The sequence below is a fragment of the Rhipicephalus microplus genome, chromosome 4 (assembly GCF_043290135.1).
Source record: "Rhipicephalus microplus isolate Deutch F79 chromosome 4, USDA_Rmic, whole genome shotgun sequence".
NCBI classification, from domain to species: Eukaryota; Metazoa; Arthropoda; class Arachnida; order Ixodida; family Ixodidae; genus Rhipicephalus; species Rhipicephalus microplus.
Window position 1 is genome coordinate 226,722,393 of NC_134703.1, and position 25,448 is coordinate 226,747,840.

Below are 25,448 nucleotides of genomic sequence, written 5' to 3' on the forward strand. Positions count from 1 at the left end.
CTAAGAACCTTTCTCCTGTTTAACCCCGAACGTAATTGTGCTTTCGTCTAAGCATACAACCTCAGGATAAAGCGCTTATTTCTGTGCCTGTGTCACACTGGGCACTTTTTAAAAAGATCAGCAGTGATCGGAATCACTCGTGATCCAAAGTGTTCCTGTGACTGAGAAATTATAAAATGCACTGATGTGATGACATCAACTACGGCTACAGGGACACGCGAACTATTATGTTTTAGTCCCGAGTAAGCTATTCATGAATCAAACTTTCAAGTTTAACCTACCTAAACCTACAGTCCATGTTCACACCCAGAAGGTAAATTAGCTGGAATGTGGGGATGTTCATCCGTGGCAGAAAAACAGGCGATAAGTTCTTTGCTCGCACAGATGAGAGCTGACTCGCTGGCGTCGCTTTCAAAAAAATCAAATGTATGATGCTTCCTTGTTTCAACAAGAAAGCGTCACGACAACAAAACAGACTTTTTAGAATGCATCGCAAGTCCACACTTTGTGCAACAACTCCAGACAGTCCAGGGAGCCTGAGAAGCAATTGAGCACATCTGGTCCTAAACCCCGTCGCAGGCGCAGCCCTCGGTGGGTTCTTAGGAACCTTCTTCCCAGGATCCAAATAAAGTTAATTTATCTGTCTGTCTGTATTAGGGACAGTGAAGGCAAAACAGACCTTAAGCGGGTACAAATAACCAGGAGTAGGTAATAAGATTTGTGGCTACAATTAGGGCCATGAGAAAAATTTAATTTCTCAATACATAATGCTAACATTACTATGCATTATGGCCAGGAGACGTGAGGGTGGCCGCCCATCCGTCCATCTATCCATTCATCTAGTTTCCCTGGGATGAGTGCCTGCTAGTATGCTCATTCACTTTGCTGTGCCTTGACACATTCAGTGGGTTTAATGAGTTGAATGCTGTGTAAGGATCTTTTTATCTATTGTCACGGCCACATAGCTTGCATGACTTGCGATGTTGTGCTGTTGCATGCTGCTGCACTAGCCAGATGAAAAAAAGAAAGTGCCTGGACTGTCTTTCCACAAGGCTCCCGCTGCTGCCGACGTACGAGAGAAATACCTAGTTGGGCACTATTTGACATGGCAGCTGGTCACCAAATGCAGTGTCCTGTTACACAAAGGTATGAGCGGTCGCGTTGACGAATTTCTTGAAAGAAAAAGATGGCACCTGAGAAAAGGTGCAGTGCCTTCTATTTTTGAAGATTTTTGCAGCCAAAAGCAAGCGCTGGATGAAGTACAGCAAGCATTGAAAAGCGAGCTTGTGCTCTGGTGAGACTGGAGAGTAGCCATGAGATAAGTGCCACTAATAAGCAGTTACCATCTGCAGTACTTACCCCCCCATGAACACTGTTAATGATGTAAACCGATCAGTGTAATTATGTTACTCATGCATGTGTAATGAAGTTGTGCTCAATGCTCCTGCTTGTGAGCTTGGTATGAAAGTCGACACAGGCAAGTGTGTTGACCACAAAAAAAGCCAAGTGGAAAGAACCCTTACGAGCCAGGTGCTAAGATTGCAACAAACTGTGAAGACTACAAAAACTGATGGAAGATTTCCTGACGTCAGGTACCTCAAACAACAGACAAAGGGCAACAGAGCCTGCCGCCTTATTTCTGCTATCCCAGATCACAAATGCGAAAAAAAATGTCAACCTGGTCTGAAGCAGTGGGCGTGAATCAGTGGGCGTGTGAACAGCATTGTTGGACGGTTGCTTTACAACATGCGTTTGTTCATGCAGATAGCTGGATGCCTTCAAGTCAAGTTTGCGCGGCATTGAACTCTCCAGCCGTTATCGCTTCGTGCTGATTGCGGCCACCGCCATGAAGACTACGCTAGACATGACTTGCCTTGGCAACCCTCCTGGACCATGGCTCCATTGCACAAGTTCAGCTCATCGCCTACGACATCACCATTTCCTCTTGGATATAAGCGGACGCCAATGGCCCGCGCCTTCCAGTGGGCGTGCGAACAGCATTGTTGGACGGTTGCTTTACAACATGCATTTGTTCATGCAGGTCAGTAATAACACTTCGTTATTTGCTAAGAAATCTAGCAATGCCTGCCTTTTGCTGTTCCCTCGCCCACGAGTGCTACTTGTTTTATTTGTGCAATCATTTGATGTTTGTGGTCAGCTGCTTTTGCAGTCGGGAAACGTAGAGTTAAACTCTGGCCCTTCTACTGGTGCTTCTTGTGTTGTTACGCGGTCTAAAGACAATGCTAGCGAGGAGGCAATACAGAAGAAACTGAATGATGTGTTAACTCTACTACAGAGCGTAATTCCCGCACAGCTAGGATGGAAGCGGAACAGTCACGTTTAATTACGTCTATTGCTGAGTTAAAAGAAAAGAAGCTCAGGAAACTATGAAAAGCAACATAGCCATTATTGATATAAGGCTGTCCGCTGTTGAAACTAGGACGCCTACCACTGACACCGCTCAACAAGACCTGCTGGGCTTACGAGAACTCGCGGATAACCTGGCTCGTGAAAATGATAAATTGCGACTTGGTCAATCACAGCTGGAGGACAGGCAACGAAGAGACAATTTATTGTTCTTCGGTGTACATGACAGTTTATCAGAAACATGGGAGGCCACAGAGGAAAAGCTGTTAAACATGATTTCTAGCTGCTTTACTCCAGTGCTAACAAAGGACGCGCTAGAACGAGCTCATAGAATTGGTTCATTCTCGGAGGGTAAATGCCGTCCGGTAATCGTGAAATTTCGTTCCTTTAAAACGAAGCAGCTGATTTTATACCAGTCAGTGAAACTCAGGGATATAGGTATCACTGTAAGGGAAGATTTTTTTTAGAAACGCGCCAAGCCAGGAAAAAGCTGCTTCAATTTGCAAAGAATCGGGGCTCGCATCACAAACTGAGGTACAATAAACTGTACATTAACGGTCACTGCTATAGCTACAGCGCAGCTCATGATCATGTTTTTATGGAAAATCATTTTCGGGGACAGACATCGCGTCACGATATCAACGATTCTAGTATCTCTGACTTGTCACGTACTGAGCATACTGATCCCTCTTCTCGTCCGCTGGTCCAGAGTCAGCAGTTAACCCGTGATGTCACTGTTCTACCGCACCCTGCGCTGTAGGGTTGCGCGAGGGGCAGTGGTTCAGCGCCTACTACCGCAAATTCTGTCTCTTTTCATTTTACAAATATTAGAACTTTATTACCAAAGCGCGATGAACTTGACTCTATAATCGATTCCTGTGATGCTGTTGTTTTGTTGACTGAAACATAGCTTTCTTCTATGGTAATGAGTATGGAATTGTTTGATTGCAAAAAGAAGTTCAACGTATTCCGCTTCGACAGAGGCCAAAGGGGTGGCGGTGGTGTTTTGATAGCTATTGCAGATAATTTTGTTGCGTTGCCCATTAATTCCCCAAGTAACCTGGAACTAGTCTGGGTTGAGCTTTGCGTACGTTTTAAGAAGTTGATCTTGCGCATATGTTATCGTTCTCCGTCTTCGTGTCCCACTTTCGTTGATAAATTACATGACGCGCTTAACATGATCACTGTACGTTTTCCCAACACTCCTATCCTCTTGGCTGGGGATTTCAACTACCGCTCGATTGTGTGGAATAATGCATCGCCTTATCCTAGCCCTTTCTCGACTGAGTGTAACAAGTTTTTGATGACTTGTCTGGACTTCAATCTGTCACAACTTGTCTCTGAACCTACTCGAACTACCTCAGCCACATCCAGCATTTTAAATCTCGTTCTAACTAATGTACCACATCTTATCCCTTCACTCGTGTATCTACCTGGTCTCAGTGATCATTCGTTACTCCATTTGATCTTGAAACTCCTGTCTGTAAACACATCAATCAGAAAAAATATATTAGAGACTATAAACGTGCTGACTACAACGCCATGAATCGTGAGCTAGCTCTTTTTCTCGATGATTACTTGCAGGAGTTTTCACTGCGCTCTGTGGACAATAATTGGGAATTGTTTAAGGGCATTGTTGAGCGTCTTATTGACGCTTTTGTGCCGCTCAAATCTTTGAGGTGTGAGAGAAAATCACCTTGGTTTAATAAGTATTTCAAAAGACTGTCCAATAAAAAGAAATGTTTGTTTCGCTCTGCAAAGGTTATGAATAGCGAGGTGCGATGGGAATCCTAATTTTTGTGGCTGCTGAGTACAAAGCTGCATTAAAGAGCGCCAAGGACACGTTCAACAACCACACTTTGCCTGCTATGCTTATTAACAATCCTAAACAGTTTTGGTATGTAATAAACAAGAAATACACCACAACATTGTTACTTACATCTACTGATGGTGTTGCAGTCCCGTCACATGAATGTGCTTCTGTCCTCAACAATGTTTTTGCGGCGGCTTTTTCTAATGATGTTTCTTGCGATAATTTTAACTACCCTGTTTTTGAAGTTCCTCCTATGGACCCAGTTATATTTGACGTATCCGGCATTCAGAAGATAATAAAAAATCTCAAAATGTATTCTTCTTGTGGCATTGACAACATTAATTCCAAATTCTTGATTAATAAAAAGTTGTATAGTTCCATAATTCTTAATAAACTGTTTAAACAATCCCTTGAAACAGGTTGTATTCCCAATGATTGGAAAGTTGGGAAGGTGATTCCTCAGCACAAGTCTGGAAATACACATTGCCCTGACAACTTTCGTCCCATTTCTCTCACTAGTATACCTTGTGAAATCATGGAGCACGTCATATACTCTCATCTCGTCTCTTTCTTAGAATCGAATTCTTTTTTCACTATAGCCCAGCACAGATTCCGTAAGTCATTTTCATGCGAAACCCAACTCATATGTTTCACGCATGAACTTCATTGCATCCTCGATCACGGATCTCAGGCAGACTGTATATATTTCGATTTTTCGAAAGCCTTTGACAAAGTCTCGCATGAACTTCTATTTCTTAAACTACGTAATCTTAACATTGACCCTAATGTACTTGCATGGTTGATCTGTTTTCTTTCAAATCGCTCACAATTCGTAACAGCAAACAACTTTGACTCACATCCTTTACCTGTCCGTTCTGGTGTACCTCAGGGGTCCGATCTCGGGGACCCTTCTGTTTCTAATCTATATAAATGACTTACCGACTAATATTTCTTCTTCAATTAATCTTTTTGCAGATGATTGTTATTTATTGCGAAATTAACGACAATAACGATGTCTCTTGCCTTAAATCTGACATTAACAAGGTCATGGACTGGTGCAACACTTGGAACATGAAACTAAACATTAATAAATGTAAGCACATGCACATTTCTCGAAATTCTAGCCCAGCTTCCACTTACCACATTAACAATGTCTTTCTTGAAACTGTCCTCTCTTATAAGTACCTAGGTGTTCACATTTCTTCTAACCTGTCTTGGAAAACTCATATTCATTATATCATAAATAACACCGACCACATGCTTGGGTATATTCGCAGGAACTTCTCTCATTCATCCAGTTCAATAAAACTATTACTTTATAAAACACTGGTTCGCTCAAAATTAGAGTATTCTGCACCTGTCTGGAGCCCTGGCATTGAATCACTCATTTCCGATTTAAGCTGTGCAGAACCGTGCCTGCCGTTTTATACTCTCCAACTATCACCGAACAAGCAGCGTAACCGCCATGAAATTAAGTTTGTCCCTCCCTCCTCTTTTTCATCGCAGGTCAGTAGATTCATTATGTCTTATTCACAAAATTTATTACAACAGCTATCTGAAACAGAAATTATCAACAAGGCCATCATACATATCAGCTCGAATTGATCACCGCAATAAAGTTGGAGTTCCATCATGTCACACCAAATGTTTTCATGACTCATTCATACCCACAACTTGTGTCAGTTGGAATGATCTTCCCCATGATATTGCTTATATAACTGATAAAAATATGTTTCGTAAAACTGTTAATCTTCTCCAAATGTTTGTGTATATACTTATATGTTTGCATATATGTAGTACATATGTGTGTGTATATATAAGGTTATTATTATTAGTATACGTTTTTCCTTATCAAACTGTTGTCATTTATGTCTACTTTATTTCACTTACTTATCTGCTGTGAGTTTTTTTTCCTTGCTGTTTTACATTGCTTCCGTTATGTATATCTCCACTCCCCTCTGTAATGCCCTCGGGCCCTGAGAGTACAATGGATAAATAAATAAATAAATAAGAGACAACTCGTCAGCAATTTGTCGACAAAAGCATACGAGCACATGCCACAGAAAACGCTTCTAAAAATTCCAAGTCGAACAGCCATGATGAATTACATTAGCCCTACCGGCAGTAAGACAGGCTTCAGCAAACTCGCTGATACTACCAGGTTAGCTACAAAAGCCAGAAACTTGGACGAACCGCAGTTAAGGGTCTGCTCCCTCATCGTACCACAAGTGAAGGGATTGCTTTGTTGGGCATAATGTTGGTCTAGCACAAAATAGCAGCAGCCCTGTTTTAACCAATTCACTTCTTTTTTTCATGATTAGCGGCATTACCGCAGAATTCTGAATACCAGTGGCTCACTATGAAGGGACATGACAGAAACCAACTTAATAAATTAAATTATTTTTGAAACAAAGAAAGTGGAGGCGTGTGGATTCAACCCCAGAAAGCCCGGGTAAAGCAAGGGCAATAGAAAAAATCTGATATCTCTTTTATTTGCTCTTGAGATACAACAGAACACATTTACAACAAGTTGCAGTGGTAGAGATGTTATATATAAAAAACAATTCGTATCATATATGATACAGCGGGCTTTCCTAAAAAGATATTAGTGACACGCCAGTGTCATGCTTCAGCATCAATAATGATAAAAAACACAATTTTTTTCGTAGCTGAGGCAAAGTGTGATGCCATATTTGGAACAAGTGATGGAACCGAGCTTATTTTCACTTGCCGCGGGTTCGTCACCAGTGGGTAATGGCCAACACAGTGGCGTACCAACTCTTTCGCGAGTGGGGGGGGGGGGGGGGGCAAACCTATCTCACTCATTGGCCGTGACACACATACACACACATATATATATATATATATATATATATATATATATATATATATATATATATATATCAAGAGAATGTGCCTTCATCTATGCCGCTCCCACTTTATAGTGACTTTTCATGCGCAGATAACTTGTTCAAAAGAAGTAAAAAAAAGACACTCACTTTTAAGGGGAGATGCGGGTCGAAAAATCGCGTTTTTTGCGAAAATTTCCACTTTTGAGATATTGCTTCTAAAATCACTTTTGATCATTCAACTATCATTTCCCCAAAGGTCATAGCTGAATTCAAACGAGAAAGTGGTAAAAAGTCGATCTGCGCTAGTGAAGGTAGCTGCCGAAGTCGCGAATTCACGCATCCGACGGCTATTTTTGAAAATCCGCCACTCGGCAACACGATGACGTCCGCCATCGGGGTTTGTTCGGTGGTGTAGATCAAGGCTCCTTCTAGTGTACAGGCGTCCCCCTAGTTTCGTATTTTAGTGAGGAATTTCACAAAACAGTCGTTTCCAAGTCGGTTTGCAGCCAAGCTGCAGCCGCTTCGCGCATCTCTACCGGTCACATGGTACGCTACCGAGGCCGCCATTGGCTACATCTGATCGGCCTCGCTCGCTGAGCGCTTGCGACGATCGGCACTTGCCGTGCGTTTCTACGTTTTTCCGAGTTCACCATGGATAACTCGAAGAAGCGAGACTTCCGAGCACGAAAGTTTGCAAGCAAGAACAAGTACCAAGGGCGTCGACGTAAACCGAAGCGCAAAGCAGCGGTAGAAGAATGCGAGCCGCGGGCCACTAGGCCTAATCAAGGCAGCGGGGATACGGCGGCTTGCGGGAACTTTGACGAAATCGACGCCGCGATCAAGTTCATCAGCGCATCAGAAAAAAAGATTGAACAGTTCGAAAGCGAAAGAACGAAGAGTGTTTGTGGCTCTGTGAGCGGAGTATTTTGTGACATCGGCGCACTGACATCGATGGTAAGCCGTGCTGTTTGTCCAACATGCCACACCGCTGGACTCGTCGTTCGCGACACCGCAAGTAAACGTAAGGGCCTCTCTTCGTTCCTCGAGCTGCACTGTGATAACAGTGAGTGTCCTGAGTCAGTGGTTTCTGCCGCGCATAGTTCGCGGCGTGTTCTGCCGGAAAGACAGCCCACCGATGCCGGTGATGACTGGAGCTACCGAAGCGGCAGCTCGCGTGACAGCTTCGCTGTCAATGTGAAGGTAGTTGTGGCTGCGCGTGCAATAGGCATTGGGCATGAACAGCTGTCGCGTTTTTGCGCTATTCTTGGACTGCCAATACCTATGCATCATAAGACTTTTATTGCAATTGGCAAAAAAGTTCATGCTGCAGCTACCAAAGCTGTGCAAGAAAACCTGGCGAAAGCGCGGATGATAACTAAAGAGAAAGTGGATGGGGCTGATGTTGCTGTCATGTATGATGGCACATGGCAAAAAAGAGGGCACAAGAGCCACAATGGCATCGGCACTGCTGTGTCTGTGGACACTGGTTTGTGCCTAGATTTTGAAGTGCTATCGAATTACTGCCTTGCCTGTAGCCGGCACCAGGACTTGGGTGATGAGGAAGAAATATGGCAAGCATTCCACACACCTGTCTGCGAAAAAAATACAGAGTGCTCCTCTCATGCCATGGAGACTGAGGCAGCTTTGCGCATATGGGGCAGGACATCCTCATACACAACACCATTGCGCTTCACCAAGTTCCTCAGTGATGGGGACAGCAAAGCTTATACCGCTGTCGCTGAGGCCAAGGTATATGGTGAAGCTGTTGTGGACAAGGAGGAGTGCACAAACCATGTGGCCAAGCGTCTAGGCACTGCACTTCGGAAACTGCCAACAAGACTTCCACGAGGGGAAAAGCTGACAGATGGCACAATTCAGAAGCTGCAGACCTATTACCGTATTGCAATCACAAACAACAGAGGTGATATTCTGAAAATGCATCGTGCCATCTGGGCCTCATATTTCCATTCATCATCGAGCAACACAGCAGGCAGCCACCGATACTGTCCAGAAGGGGCGACTTCCTGGTGCAAGCATAGGCGAGCTGAAGCGCTTGGGGAGGCCCCACCCGACCACACACCAATCTTGACCAAGGCTCAAGGATTGGCTGTGCTTCCCATTTACAAGCGGCTCACAGATGAAAAGTTGCTGGTGCGTTGTATCCAAGGGAAGACCCAAAACGCTGCAGAATCTTTGAACAGCAAAATCTGGTTGTTGTGTCCGAAGACTAAGTTTGCCTCCCGGACAACAGTGGAAACTGCAGCTGCTATGGCCGTGTTGTGGTTCAATAAAGGACATTCAAGCTTTGAACACGTGCTAGAGGAGCTTGGTGTAGTCCCACCGGATCAACTGATCACCCTGGGCCAATCCCGCGACCAGAGGAGAATCGAAAGAATGTCTGCGTGTGAAACAGCCGAGGCAAGGGCCCATCGGCGGAACGTGGCAAAGAAAGCGCGCCTTGATGACTCCCTTCTCAAGCGGCGAGAAGGATCCACATATGGAGCAGGACAATTTTAGGTGCTCTAGCTGTGTCCCTTCTATGATATCACCAAGTTTTGTGCAAATCGCACTGTGTAATCATGAGTAAACATATTTACAACTTTCAAATGCATTTTTCTCGATTTCCATTTTGAGGTAATTCTCTCATCTTGTGCACAATCTTTTTTAGGCATAAAATAGTCCTATCTTGATGAAATTTTGCACAGAGCTTAATCAGCCACTCTAGAATACAAGTATCTACTTTAGGTTGCATTATACATCACAGATTTTTTGTTACACAACTTGATACACTGATAGAGAGATGTAAAATATGCATTTAGTACTTTTAATTTTTTTTTTTTTTTAATGTAGCAAATAAATTTTCTCTTTGAGGTACTTGTCTGTATTGTACTGCTCAAGTGCAGCAGAATGAGCCATTTTGCAATTCTGTGTGAAAATTTTTAGTAAGCTTTATTATGTGCACAAAAAACACTATATTTTGATATCAAAGTTGTAGTAACTCCGGAACTACTATAGCTATCAAACAAATAATTGCAGTTATGAAATCAGCACTGCAAGCTTTACTAACACCTAAAATTTCAAGGAGCTGGGTTATGAAATAAAAAAAAACCTTTTTCGAGTAGCATCTCCCCTTAAGCAGCATGCACTGGGATAAAACATATGTGCGTATTATGCATGTAGTAGTACTACACGCGACATTTTTATACATTATCTCACAAGTTTCTGCATTACTACAAATATGTCGATGGCAGCCCTCCCCAACATTACATATTTTATCATACCCTCCCCAACATTATATATTTTATCATACAATAAAATATTTTTAATGTGAAGTTTTTAAATGTGAAGCACTTTTTAGGGAACCAAAAGTACTTTGAGCATCTTTATCTACTTTTCTATCTATCTGGTTCCCTACGTCTTAGTGCTCTCGTAGTTACCACACTACCTCAGTATAGTCCAAAATTGGCATAGGAGGCACGAAGGCATAACGAACATTAGTGTCTGGTAACGACATAACTATCGTGAAAATCGTGTCGTATAGGTCATGAAACTTTTTTTCAGTCATGTATATCACATACCCGTATAACATAGACTGCGGTATGGGAACGGCGACCACAGACGTGGGCAATTTAAATGCGAGAGCTTAAAAAAAAAAAAAAAACCGCCATCCGCCCCTTTGATGCGACGAGTGCAGAGAATAAAAATACAGCCCACGCACATTATTCAGCGCATTCACGTGCTGAAGAGTACCTAAAGCTTTCCGGAACAGCTGGAGAGCATCTAATTAAAGTAGGCTAGTCGCCAATCCAATTAGCAGTGTTTACTTATACAGGGTGTTTCAAGAAATTTGTCCAATATTCTCTAAAAATTACAAAAAGGAGGTATCTGCGTGCTACTTGCGGCATTGTCTTTCCTGTGGCAGAAGACATTATTTACGGCACTACTTATAAAAATTAAAACAATAAACTTTTTAATCAGTGGTAAAGCCGATCGAGTAATGGCCGAATTCAGGCCCTTCCTACGAATACTCCATAGCGACTTTGAAATTTTGAAAAAGTGGTTGTTTTCTAGGCCATTCTTGTTATTTGGTTTGACTTGGTTTACTTTTTTACTTTCTCTTTCGTGCTCATAGTATGGTACGGAAGTGAGTATGTAATATGGCTGATGATGAAACTTTTGACCAGTCAGAGGGTGTACTGCTCTCTCATGCCCTTACGATTGGATGTTACATGTGAGATCATGCGTGGGATCTGCAGTAGCGCTGTTTTGAGAATCGTGATTGTGTGCAGACATCTCTAATTAGCTTGACGCCTTGTACCTAGTACTTTTACGGTATATTTTTCCGGAAGGGTATTTCCTTCAAATCTGACTTCAAGTGTTACCCCCGAATGCAGAGATATTACTTGGCTCGCGCCTTCGACTTGATTTGAGTAAGTCGACGTGAAGCAAGCTGTGAACTTCAAAACACCCAAGTCGGCCTTCCCGTTTCAGGCTGTCTTGCTCGGTCAAGTCAAGAACGGGCTTCAAAGCAGAAATACATTGCTCGCCGGGTAACAAGGCTAATAATGAAGCTGTTCGCCTAAGGCACATGTTACGGCAAAAAAAAGATTGTACATTTCAAAACTATAAGAACAACATGTCACAAGTATATATTTTTTTTCATTTTACGGCTTACGAGCGGCATGTGGTGCCCGCCTCCGCAGCGATGCACAGTGTTGCTTCTGTAAAGCGTCCATTGCCCGCTAGTTTTAGTGGCCACCCGAATGCAGCGCGTATCTCCACGCTTGGTTGTTTGGAGGTGAAACAAGAATCGCATTGGATTATTTTGTGGTTTTTTTGTTTTTGTTTTTTAATCTAACACCAAGGTGTGTATTTGTGCTGGCCTGGCAGGCAAAGTAACGCCATTTTCAAGGCATTCGGCTTTCTATTCGCCTGTAAACATGCTTGTAGCGGGCTAAGTCGCAGTTATATATGAAAAAATTAAAAAAAAACAAATTCTGAGAACAAAAGTAATTCGTATTTTGGCTCTGTTAGCCTACAGGGACACCCCGGGACTAAAAGGCAGAACACCAGCGGAGCTGCTCAAGGGACGGCGGCTTCGTACCACCCTGCCTCTTTATCCAGACAAGTTGATTACAAGGACGCCCAACTTGAAAGAGGCTGAAAGAGGGCGGGAAAAGGATGCGGCTGTTCGGGACAAGCAGAGACAAAATTACGATCGCCGCCACGCTGTCCGCCACCTTGTCCCATTGGCACCCGGGGACAGCGTCTGGATTAAGGACTGCAGACAGGAAGGCGTCATCTGTCGGCGCGCTAAACGGCCGCGGTCGTATTATGTTGGTTTGGAAAGCGGCCTCCAGATCGAACGCAACAGGAAATTGCTAGTCAAGCAAGCGCCAAGCAGAGTCCCAGAATCCTACGTCGCGTCGTACGACTTTCCCCCTGGCCTGGAAAGTTCAATTGCTAGCAGACAGCCCCACTCCCAGGCTCCCCTCTGCGATCACACAGACGATCGCAGTGATGTTCAACTGCTACGAATCCCAGGCGAATATGTCGCCCGATTCGGTAGAATTGTAAAAAAACCAGACCGTTATGGTATTTCTGAATGTAGTGCTGTAGTTAACTTTTGGACTTGTGTGTGCAGGTAACTTTTGACTGGTGTGTGTTGCTCTTTTTTGTTCTGTTCAGTTAGTCTGAATGCAATAAGAAATGCTTTTTACGGTGTTTTTAAAGTTCTGCTTAAAAGGTGAGATGTGGCTTAATCGTTCAGATGTTATCATGTTTACGTTGTGCCATACCGCCCCTACCGGGGCAACGCCCTGCGCATGTGTGCCATACAGGCACATGTATATATTCTGAGTAAATAAAGAATACGGGGGCGTTTTCCTGTTCGTGTTCAACACGGTGTAGTTCGTCACAGAAACCTGACACCGCGCTCGACCTAATGTCATCCATGTTGTGTCGTGCGCCTCAAGTCATTTCATGCGCAAACCCGAGGTTTGCACTTCGTTGTTGTTGCTGTACTTATTATTTACTGTCTTTACTATTGTACCTTCGTCTTTTGTTAAAGCATCGGGACGACGCCTTTTTTAGAGGGGGGCTATGCCACTTCTCTTTCCTTAAGTTTTGTTATCACCCCGCTACACTACGTTCAGTGCGAACAGCCCCTACGATGTTCGAGAAGCTTCAAGGCTTTAGTAGATCATTTTGTTAAGATTATGCCCACTTCGGGAACATCACAGATTATTCAGAAACCTACGTCGCCGCTAGCGATAACGCTAGAATATTCAATGGCAAGGCTATAAATGCCAACATGCTCCGCCGCTTGTCAGCTGATCGACGGCTGACACTCCATTCGCCGCTATCAGTCCAAGACTGCTGTTGTATTTTGACTTTCCATTTACTGGGCAAAGGTTCGCCCAAATAAACAGTTTATTATTTGACTTACAGTGCACTTCATTCGTCCACGTCCCAACCCTGTGACAATATGAGGGGCTTAACATCCCGAAACGACCATATGATCAAGAGAGACGCCGTAGTGGAGAGCTCCAAATATCGCCCACCTGGGGTTCTTCAATGTGCAGTTAAATCTGAGCACATGGGCTTACAGCATTTTCGCCTTCATCGAAAATGCAGCCACCGCAGCCAGGATTCGATCCCGCGGCCTGCAGGTCAGCAGCTGAGTACCTTAGCCACTATACCACCACGGCAGGGCCTTATGTCTCAAAGCAACACAGGACTCAGGGTTTCTAGAACAGCTATCAAATAAAGCACCGAAGTGAACCAACTAGTGTCTTTTTTAGCGCTCCCCAGTAAACGCAGCGCTCAGAACGGAGTCCTCATGGCAGGGACCAGAATCGGGAGAGTGGGTTGCCTAGTCGCCAATAGCCGCAGGCCTTTGTGTGAACGAAGTGTGGCTGTCTATAGCTTGTGGTTGTGGTAGCGGGCTTAGAGTGCGCCATAGTGACAATAATGTGCGACAGGAAAAAAAGAAAAGGAGGAAAGGTTGGGGGTAAAGAGGAGGAAAGGTTGAGGATAAATGTCTGCCAGAGACGCTTAGACAGAAATTTAAGCAGACACGTGGTACGCAGCGCATGTGTCGCCTTGAGGTACCTAATGAAGCAAATATGCCAAACTATGCGATGCACAAAAGTTGGACCTCTGGGGTCACCAAAGAAGGAAAAGCTAAATATGTATATGTTAATTTTTTTTTCTATGGGAAGGGCTCTTATCTACAGTTTTGATTACTTTCATTTTTCCTGTTAATGTCTAAAAAGGCAGGAATTAGAGGAAGAAGTCTGAATTGGTGAAGAACTCCTGAACTCGAGATGTCGCAGGGGTCGTCGGAGATTTATGCAGTAAACTGTGCCAGTACATCCATGCCTATACAACTCCTGTTTCAAAGGGTACAGCAGCAAATAAACATCATATTCTTAACCTCATAATCATCACCTTCTTTAGATTTCTTACTTTTGCCGTAGGACGGCTTTTACGTTTCAGAGCAACATGAAAACACTTGTGCTTTGACAAATTATGACACTTCTGAATTACTGGCGAAATATGACGAACACAAAAATGGCTGTAAAAATAGGCATGCGCCCGAGTTGCAGATATTTAGCCAAATGCTAAATATCTGCAACTGCCTTGCTAGCCCAAGAAACCAACAAGATTTGCATTAATTGGCGCGCCTGTGTGACTCACTCTGCATCTTGCACTTAAAAGTCTGATATTGCCGCATTCCTATCCTGAAGTTTTCTTATCCCCTTGTTACACTAGGTTCAGTGCAAACTGCACCTGCGATGTTCGAAAAGCTTCGAGGCCTTAGTAGATCGTTTTGTAAACATTACGCCCATTTGGTGAACATTACAGATGATTTTGAAACCTACATTGCCTAGCGATATATTACAGATTATTTTGAAACCTACATTGAATGTTCTAGCGATAACACTAGAACATTCAATCGCAAGTGTATAAATGCCAACGTTCTTTCCTGAGTGCCAGTTGATGACGGCCGACGCTCCGCTCGCCACTATCAGTGCCAGTGTTTTGCTGTAATCTGACTTTCCTTTTACGTGGCCACAAGTTCGGCCAATTACATAAGCACTTTTTATTTGGACAAGCCTTTTCTACCTTTGTCTGCGTCCTGACTCCATGACATGACGGCTGGCAGTCAGCAATGGCGGCTGTTTTTATGCGGATCGAGATGGACACCAGACTTGATAATCACCTGTCCCACAAACAAGAGCCCTTCGTATGCGAATCTGCACTTTTCTATCTTCAGGGTGAGTGCGGATGTCTTGATGGCTTGAAATACAACTCCAATGCACCGAAGATGATCGTCGGAGCTCGAGGAAAATGACAACGTCATTGAAGTAAACGAGGCAAGTCTGCCACCTCATTCCTGCTAATACTGTGTCCATAATGCGTTGAAAACTTGCAGGTACCAAGCAAAGACCGAAGGGCATGACCTTGAACTCAAAGAGGTCGTCTGGTGTTATGAACACAGTTATCTCTCGGTCTCTCTCGTCGACTTCGATTTGCCAATAGCCAGTGTTGAGGTCCATAAAAGAAAAGTACTTAGCGTTGTGGTGGCGATCCAGGGTGTCATCTATCCATGGGAGGGAATACACATTCTTTTTCATCACTTTGTTTAGGCGACAATAGTCAATGCAGAAATGTGGGGTTCAGTGCTTCTTCTCCATAAAAGCACAAGTGACGCCCAGGGACTGTTAAACGGCTGGATTATGTCGTCGCATTACTCCGTAGGGGCTCTGCCGTAGTGGTCTCACACTTTCCCCTGTTATGACGCGATGTGTCGCGATTGGGGTCTGTTGAATTTTCAATGATGATGAAAAGCAGTCCTTGTATTTCAGGAGCAGGGCCTTGAGCTGTTCTTGCTTATGCATTGGAAGGCTGGGATTGATGTCGAAATCTGGTTGGGAACGTCAACACGACGAGGCAGGTTCGGAAGCGTCGGAGAGGGTGAAAGAATCACTGGCACCAACAACTTTTTCCACATAAGCGATCGTTGTACCAATGTTGAGGTGACTGTATTCTTGGCGGAAGTTCCTCATCATCACCTTTGCTTTCCCATTACTCAGCTCGGCGATGCCTTTTGCAACGCAAATCTGACGACTAAAGAACAGGTGCTTGTTGCTCTCGATGACACCTTCAAAGTCTGTGAGTCCTTCAGTGCCGACTAAACCGATGACGCTTGAGCAAGGCGGAATGGTGACTTCGTCTTCCAGCACATTCAATTCGTAATTTTTTGGTGCTGTGGGGGTCAGCAGCGTGTTTGCGGACTTGTTATTGACTCGGACCTCAGGTCGATGACAGCGTCATATTGACTTAGAAAGTCCATTCTGAGTACATATCTCTGGAGCAATGTTGTAGTATTACAAAGCTCACTGGATAAGTCTGATTGTCGATGGTGACTCTTGCTGTGCAGACTCAAGTCGGCATTATTAAATGACCTCCAGCTGTCCAAACTTCGGGGCCTTGCCATGCATTCTTCACTTTCTTCAACTTGGTTGTGAAAGGCCCACTGACGACGGAATAATCGGCTCCAGTGTCGACGAGAGCAGTGACATGGCGACCATCGAATAGTACGTCGAGGTCGCTGGTTCGTCGTCATGCGTTGCAGTTGTATTGTGGCATCGGATCATGGCTGCGACGGCTTGTACCGCTGTTTCGATGTGGCCGCGATGTATGCCGAGCTCAATGTCATCAGATAGCAAGAAGTCAGCACCAAGGATCATGTCGGCAGGGAGGTCTTCAAAGACCTTTAGTGCCTGCTGCCGTCCGGACTGAAATGTCGAGCATTCCGACTGGCATAGCACTTTCTCCAAGTCCGCAGAGGGGAGGTTGCGTCCACGGTCGGGTAGTGTCCGGAGCATGACGTCGGTGTAGCGCCGTTCGTTCCGCACCTGTATCCACCAGAGCAGATAGGTCACCTATTCCCTCAACATGAATGGACATCCGAGGAGTTTGACAAGCTTGGTAGTGGATTCGGGTCTGGAAAGGTTGACGACACTCCTTGGCGTTGTGGCCAATGCGACCGCACTTGAAGCATCCATGTCGTGTGGAAGCGTAAGTCGAACAGACAGTCGGTAATGTGTCCAAGCTAAGCCGACGACGAGTTTTGCTGAAGTTCGACTGCCCTTTGAGCGAAAACCTGGGGTGACGCTCCAGGTGACTGGCAAGATAAGATGGCAGCATGGGTAGGGTCAGCCAAGCCATCAAACGACATACTGGCGGGCAGCCGGAGAGATCCATGTAATGCCACATTTGTCGGGAAGCCCGAGCTTATCGTAGACGTATTTACGGGCGTCTTCCGATGGAGCCTGCAGACGCGATCGCATGCGCATGAAATGGTCGTCGTATGCGGATGGAAGTGGTGGAAAGGCCGTGACGAAAGCTGTAGTCCAGTCACTCCAGGATTTGTACTTGCAGCCATCGTATTGATGCCACACTTTGGTGGACTCGCGCAGTCGGCTTACGGCTAGCGATAGCATGACGTTGTCAGTCCATGAATGTCGATGGGCCAACGAATAGATTTCATCCAGCGTCTTGATCAACGCCAATAAAGTCAGGAATTTCTGCCATAGACGGAGGAGGCAACGTGGTGCGTGCACAGGCTGCTGAGAAGGTGACGGTGGCGTCTGCAAGAAGACGCTGGCTCGAAGTAGCGATGGCCTGCAGAACCGTGCAGAATTCGCTGACGGCTACAGGCGAGGAATTATGCCTGTCTTCTGGCGACGGTACTGACGTTGCTCCAGGGATGGTACCTGAGGCGAAGTCTAAGAGAGCGTGTACGGCGTCCCTGGGCAAGGAAGCGGTTTGCAAAGCCAAGTCAGTGGAGTCACCTTGTGGTTTGGCAAGAACGCCTGCAGGCAGCGCGCTGGCTTCGGTACCCGCGGTGGTCAGGCCGGATGCCATGGCCACGGTAGCAGGAGCTGCAAGCTGCTGGAGGGTGCGTCCGCTCCGTAGGACGGTTCCTTCACGCAGATCGTCGCACACAGATTCGTTGAACGGCTGCGCCATTGTAATAAGCGAGACAGACACAACACCCGTTCATCGGGCAAGCTGTTCTATTCTGCCTCTTCTTTCTCGCTTTCCAGCCCATGGCCCACAGCTGCCGCGCCGCTCTTCGTTACAATATATATATATATATATATATATATATATATATATATATATATATATATATATCCACAAGTACACGGATTTAAGTCACACACCACAGGCCTCTTAACAATATCCATGCAATGCCCTTTAGTACAGCTACTATTTTTACGCGGTGCATTTCTCGCCCGACTACGTTAGACTTGAACAAGTTTTAAGACGTCATACTGCCGAAAAGGTTAAATTTACAGTGCGCATTTATACAGAAACACGCTATATTCAGCTTCGCCAACTGTAAACGTTCGGGGTAAGGCTACCCAGAATTTTTTTTTTTTTTGAAGGGGGGTGCAGCAGATTGACTAACTTTGGCAATTGGTGGTCATTGTGAATGCATGTAAATATTTTAGTATACCCTGAAAAGTTAAATTACGAAAACATCTAATGGTATACGGGTTCAGATTTCCTTCCTCTCCCCTCTTCACTTTTTGCTTCCTAGTTCTTGTTGCGTTTGACACGGTATTTGTTTTTTAATCTCACCACTTTCGGAGCACAGCTAACTTCCAATATATCGGCTCAGTTATTCTGATTACTGTAGACGACTAACCAACGAAGAAAGAGTCAAGACTGAAGAAATCAGTATAAGACACGCACGCCCCTTCTGTATTATTTTTGATCTCTCACAAGGACTTTTATGGAGCTCAAATTCACTAGATTGGCCTGTCATAATTCAAGGGCTACGGCATCATGTGCTAAACATGAATTATGGGCAGGTACAAAGAAATCTACATCAAGAAAGCGCGAAGAAGGAGCCGAAATCAGTGTTGCCTAATCGGACGAGGCTGCGTAGCCAAAAGCTAGAGCAACTGTAGCCCAAATGTAACCAAAGACAAAAAAATAGCTAGAATATTTGTAGCCAAATACAGCCATTCACATTTGCAATTTTAGTTACATTTTCCACTTTTTACACTATATATTTTTACAATCCATTAGTGTATTTTCTAAAGTGACCAGAAACCACAATGTGATTATGAGAGACACCGTAGAAGAATACTCTGGAAATATTGACCAACTGTGGTTCTGCACCTATATCTGAGTACACGGGCCTCGTCGTTAGCGTTTGGAACGTGAGACTATCAATATTCATGTACTTCTTAAGCAAATAAATTGACTTTAACTTTGTATACCGTTAGGCATACTTTCAGCCATAAAAAGAATAATGAATAAAATTAACAGACAGCACAATTGTGCAAGCCACGTTACACCAGTGAGTCGCTGTTAGAAAGTTACCTTCCGAGGCCTATATCAAGAACTCAGCATTATTTGACACATGCAAAAGATGACCAAGAATTACTTTTGACAAATTTTATGATCATAGTCGCTAGCTTTTGCCGCCGTCGCTGTAAATATTCAACAGTGCGTAGAATTCAGTTCAGCACCACCAAATAACAGAAGTGGCCACTTATCGACAGGAGCGTAGGTAGAATTTTTTGTTTAAGGGGTGGGGGGGGGGGGGGTAACTTTTTTGGAATGGTCATATGTCAAGGAGGAAAATATCTTTGGGTGGGGGAGACCCGAAACTGTATTCCACCCCCTGGCTACGCCATTCCTTATCGATGTCTAATATAGAAAAACTAAAAAAAAAATGTTTTATATTCAATGCCTGTGTTATTATTCTTGCGAGTGTGAAGGAATATGGATACAGCATATAAAAGCCGAGGTTTCACGTTCGAAAGTGCGGCGGCGTGACTATGAGAGATGCCATGCTGGAGGAATACGAAGATGCACGACCGCCTAGGGATCTTTACATGTCCTGTGTAGCGATTCGCCTCCCCGGAAATGCGGCTGCTGTGGCTGGAATTCAATCCCGTGACCACTTTTGGCTAAACTAGCTGCGAATAATGCAGATGTCATAAAAAGCACGAGTGATGGGCACAGGCGCCGAAATCTGATGTTGGGCGAAATGCGTGAGCTCATTATTCATGACCGCGGCCAGGTGCATGACTCATCTTTTTTTGCAGGGTATTCACTCAAACTTGGGTGAGTTTCACAGCATATATAGACAACACAATAGACGAGCATTGTGCCTGCAATCTGAATAAAAAGCAGATTAACCGCTATGCAATCAGCAAAACGGCAGAAGGTTCCAATAAACAAAAGCCCACTTGTACGTATATAAAAATACACATCCCACTCCTTGGTTTTCAGTATAGAACTGCAGCCTAAAAATATGTGATTCACATGCCAGTACAGCCAAAGAATGGCTTCCGGAGATGCGGAAAGGCGTTCTGCACCCGCTCGGACGAAGATGGACATAGACTGCTTCTGCTTGTCACACAGTTTTCTGCTGTCTTGGGTGATGAAGCGTGCGGACTTAAAGTGAATTTTGACGTTTTGAGCCTCTTCAAGGCCAAATGTGAATGCGTCTTTAAATATTTGTGTCCACTCAATGAGAGTCACCTCTTGAGCCCTCATCACAGCTGCATGACATACAACCCAAAAAAAGCCGTCTCCGATTTTTAGTAGCCCAAATATAGCCACATAGCCAACTTGCCCAAGACGACGCCAAAAATCTTTTTTCTGTAGCCCAATTTGGCTATACATATCCAAATCTGGCAACACTGGCCAAAGCGCATAACAGTTCCTGTACGCGGCGCGCAGCTCTTTCAGTACTATTCGACTGCAGCGCTGCCGCTATGGGCAACACGGAAGGTATCAAGTATGGTCACGGCCCTTATTACTTCTAGTACACTCTACTACAGTGGCTAGAATAAAGAAGTGTGATGAGCGGCAAGTGGCGCCTGCGGAGCGCACTGAAGTCTCTGAGGAGGAGCCGCGTGGGGGCGCGCGCAGTTGTTTATATGTTGTTTGCACATTTCCGACTGTTTGGTCGAGCGCGTTTGTCCTCGTTTTTTTTTTTTTTTATTGCGGTGGCACTCTGACACCAATGCTTTTGTACGCACTCTTATGGCGCGAAAACAAAGCCATTGCTTTGTCCCAGGGTGCACTACAGACAACAAGTCAGCTAACAAGTCAGGGACGTTCGCTTCTGCAAGCATTAGTCGACACAGCAGCACCGCCGTGACAATGTCACCGACTTTCCCGTTCCTTGTGCAGGTTTGTGATCGAAAATACTGTTTTCGTAGTGATTACCTGTGCTTAGTGGTGTTGTCGTGTTCACATACTCTTCTTTGTTGTTTATCTGAATGTTTTGCCGTTGCCAGCTTGCTAGTGTCTCGTTCGGGTGATGTTGAAGAAAATCCCGGGCCTATCACTAAAGAAAAATTATTGAAATAATTAAGACACAAAAGGCGGTCCTGGAGAAAGTAACCAAAATAGAAAAAAACCAAGCATCTGTTGAGGCTTGGGTAGAGGACAGGCTTTCGAAAATAGAGGAAAAGCTACAAATTTTGGGCGAAGCCCCACTCAGGCTTGCTAGCCTTGAAAGTTTGCCAGTGAAGCCGAAACCTCAATAGCAACTGTTAGTCAAAAAGTTGATGAGTTCGTTACTAAGTCGTGCACTGGCAGGAATGCCCTCCTCAAGCGACTTGACGATCTCGAAAACCACTCTCGGCGGAATAATCTTATTATCAGAGGGATAAAAGAAGACATGAATGAAACTGAAGATGTTTTACATGAGAAGGTTAACGTCGACGTTTTTGATAAGCTGCTAAATCTTAAAGTTAACTCAGTTGAACGAATTCATCGCTTAGGAGCAAAACAGAGGGGAAAAGATAGGCCCATTATCTTGAGAGTTTCAGATTTCAGAGATAAGACTAGTATCCTACCAAACTGCTTTAAACTGCGTGGTAAAGAGGTCAGCATAAACGAAGATTTTTCTAAACGAGTTGTTGAGGTACGCAGAAGGCTGTGGGAGTCTAGTGCTGAGGAGAGAGAAACGGGGGCCAAGGTTAAACTTATTTTTGACAAAATGAAAATAAATTATGTGGTGTACGGTTGGAACGGGGATACTAATATGAGGTACATATGTAAGACACCTCCCGAAACAACTGACAGGCGTCGTGATGGCGACTGACGGTGTCAGAGTAGTTTTAACCGGTTAAAGTTAATAAATATAAATGTCAGAAGTAATATGAATAAAATTGCGGATCTTGAGGCTGTGGTACTAGAACTCGATCCCAACTATTTAGTAATGACCGAAACATGGTTGAAGAAAGATGTACTGGATGCCGAGGTTACTCCTCCCGGATACAAAATCGTGAGAAGAGACCGTGAAACAAAAGGAGGAGGTGTGGCCATTTTAATTAAAGATAATATATTAGTTAGTGTTCTTCCGCATGCTATTGACGTCGTAGCTCTTTGGATTAAAACCACGCTCAGTAATCGCTCGGTATACATTGGTGCTATGTATAGACCTCCGAACTCTCCAGTGAATGCACTTGATAGCTTAAGAAGCTTTATGGATTCCCACCAGAAGCATGATGATAATATTATCCTTATAGGAGACTTTAATCTGCCTCGAATTAATTGGTCGATGCTTACTTCAGAGGGAAGCGAAGTCACTAAAGGTGATCAGCTGCTAGAGCTCACTTTCTGCTACGATATGACTCAGGTCGTCTCATCTTGTACGCGTGTGGGTCCAACCGCTTCTTCAGTGCTTGATTTGATGTTCTTATGTGGATCACTGCTCCCGTTTCTTGGTATGTGTGAAATTGAGGACGGTCTTTCCGATCATAAAATGGTTTTATTGTCTTTAGATCTGTATGTCAATATCATGTACAATGATGAAAAACTTATGATGCCAAATTTTAGTGCCGCAAACGACTTAGCCATACTAGAACATCTGGAGCAGTCATATTATTCATTTCTGAAAAGGTACCGAACATCTCGTTCAACAGAAGAACTGTGGCGGTTTTTTCATTCTACGATAATGTTTTGCATCCAACAATTCATTCCCTGTCGTCGTAAAAATGTGAGAAAACGCAATCCTTGGAATACGTGCGATATAATACACGCTAAAAGAAAGCTTAAACGCAAGCGAAAGGCGTGCTTTGTCAATCCAAGCATTGAAAAAAAGAAGAACGTCCAGGTTTTAAGTAAAAGCCTCCGGCAAAGTGTGAAGACTTCTAAAAATAAGTTTTATAACTCAACGTTGAAACAATTTCTGAAAGAATCCCCACACAAATTTTGGAGGTACGTGAATCTTTCTACCAGGCCGAGTAGTATGCCTAATCATAGAAGTAGCAAGGATCATGCAGAGGCGTTTAATTTCTTCTTCTCGTCAGTTTTTACAATCGATGATGGTACTGTACCCAACATCAGCGATTCCTTAGATATGATTGCTATCCAGGATATAAGCATCACTGAAGAGGGCGTTCTAAACCTCTTGCTTCATATAAATACCAAAAAAAGCCCTGGTCCTCACAATATTCCCAATGAATTTCTTTATAGATATGCCGAATGGTCATCGAAATTTTTAACATTAATTTTTCAATCATCCGTTAATAGTGGCTCTTTTCCGAGTGCTTGGAAACGTGCAAAAATCGTGCCCATACACAAAGGGGGTTCCGCATCTCACGCTAGCAACTACCGACCTATATCGCTTACAAGCACCTGTTCAGTAATATTAGAGCACATTGTATCAAAGCACTTGCTAACCTATCTCGATGAACATAATTTAATTGTTTCCTGTCAGCATGGTTTTAGGAAAGGGTTATCCACCGTTACTGAGCTTATTGAGCTTGTACACGACTTATCTAGCACAGTTAATACCCGTGGTCAAACTGACATAATATTTTTAGACTTCGCAAAGGCTTTCGATAAGGTGTCGCACAATAAGCTCTTACTTAAAATCGATAGTGCCTTTAAAAATTCTGCCCTCACCCGGTGGTTAAGTTCCTATCTTGCACGCCGAGAACAATATGTCCAACTAGGGCACCACCAATATGGTTTATCGCCTGTGGTATCTGGGGTGCCCCAGGGTAGTGTCTTGGGGCCCCTCTTGTTCCTGGTGTTTATAAACGATCTACCAAAAAATATTACTACTCAAATAAGAGTGTTTGCTGTTGATTGCATACTATAAAGAAATGTACAGTCACCGAGCGACCAGGCCGAACTTAATCTTAACTTAGAATTAAAAACTGCAGCTTAACCCAGCAAAAACTGTTTTTATGTCCATTTTTAGAAAAAAGAGCATTCTTAGTTATCCGTACAGTATTAACGGTCACGAACTTGCTCAGGCTAAGCAATATAAATACCTAGGTCTCATATTTACACCCGACTTGCATTGGAATCTTCATGTTGAGGAACTTTGTTCCAAAGCTAACAAGGTGTTATGGGGCCTGAGATGTAACCTCCACTGTGCCTTTCCCGAAGTTAAAACTTTAGCTTATAAAACTTTACTAAGACCCATAATCGAATATACTAAAGTAGTGTGGGATCCCTATACTGAAACTAACTGTTTGAAACTTGACAAAATACAGCGACTTAGTTCTAGGTTTATATTTAATAAATACCGTCGTTTCAATTCACCTAACGAATTATCCAAACTTGCAGAGCTCCTACCTCTACAAAAACGCACCGAATATGAAAGGCTGAAATTCCTTTTCATGATAGTTCATAATCACTTTAAAATAAGCTCAGACAAGTACTTTGAAATCAAGACACAATAAACGTCAAGACACAGACACAGTATGTACATACCGCCCCCCAAAGTTCATAATGACTGTTTCAGGTACAGCTTCTTCCCCAGGGCGATTCAGCAGTGGAATTCGTTACCAGATTCAGTTGTGAGAATCAAATCGCTTACTGACTTTTTAGAAGCAATAAAACATATAGTGCACTCTGATACCATGCGCTAAGATTGTGAATATGTGTGAATTACGTGCTTTGTAACTAGGCTATGATATTTATTATGTGTTTTATTATGCTGTGATGTAAAATATGATGTGTATTTTGGTAGTGATGCTCTTTTTTCTTATTTTTCACTAACTTCTCTGTAAACTATATGCTTAGCCATTACGATATATTTGTTGTATGTGCTCTGAAATGATTTGTTCTGGTAGTGAAGGTTCTTTTTCTTATGTTTCTCTTATGCACATTTCTGTTTTATATGAGTCAACTCCTCTCCTGTAATAGCCCGCAAAGGGCTGACAGTATCAATAAGTGAAATGAAATGAAATGAAATGAAAAAGAAGCATGCGTTGTTCGGCGTTCCAAAGGACAAAGCTCTGTTTGCGCAGTAGCGGAGAGCAATCCCGCACGCTGACAAGCTGCTTCAAGAAAACTCAGCTGTGTGTAAGTTGCACTTCGATGAGAAGTACATCTCCCAGACC

The 25,448-nt window shown here is 43.8% G+C and overlaps 1 protein-coding gene across 8 annotated transcripts in view; it reads right to left on the bottom strand.

The window, feature by feature from the left end:
* LOC119172472 (metaxin-2) overlaps nt 1-25,448 on the bottom strand; it is a 259,544-nt gene that overhangs the window by 32,642 nt on the left and 201,454 nt on the right. The window lies entirely within an intron of this gene.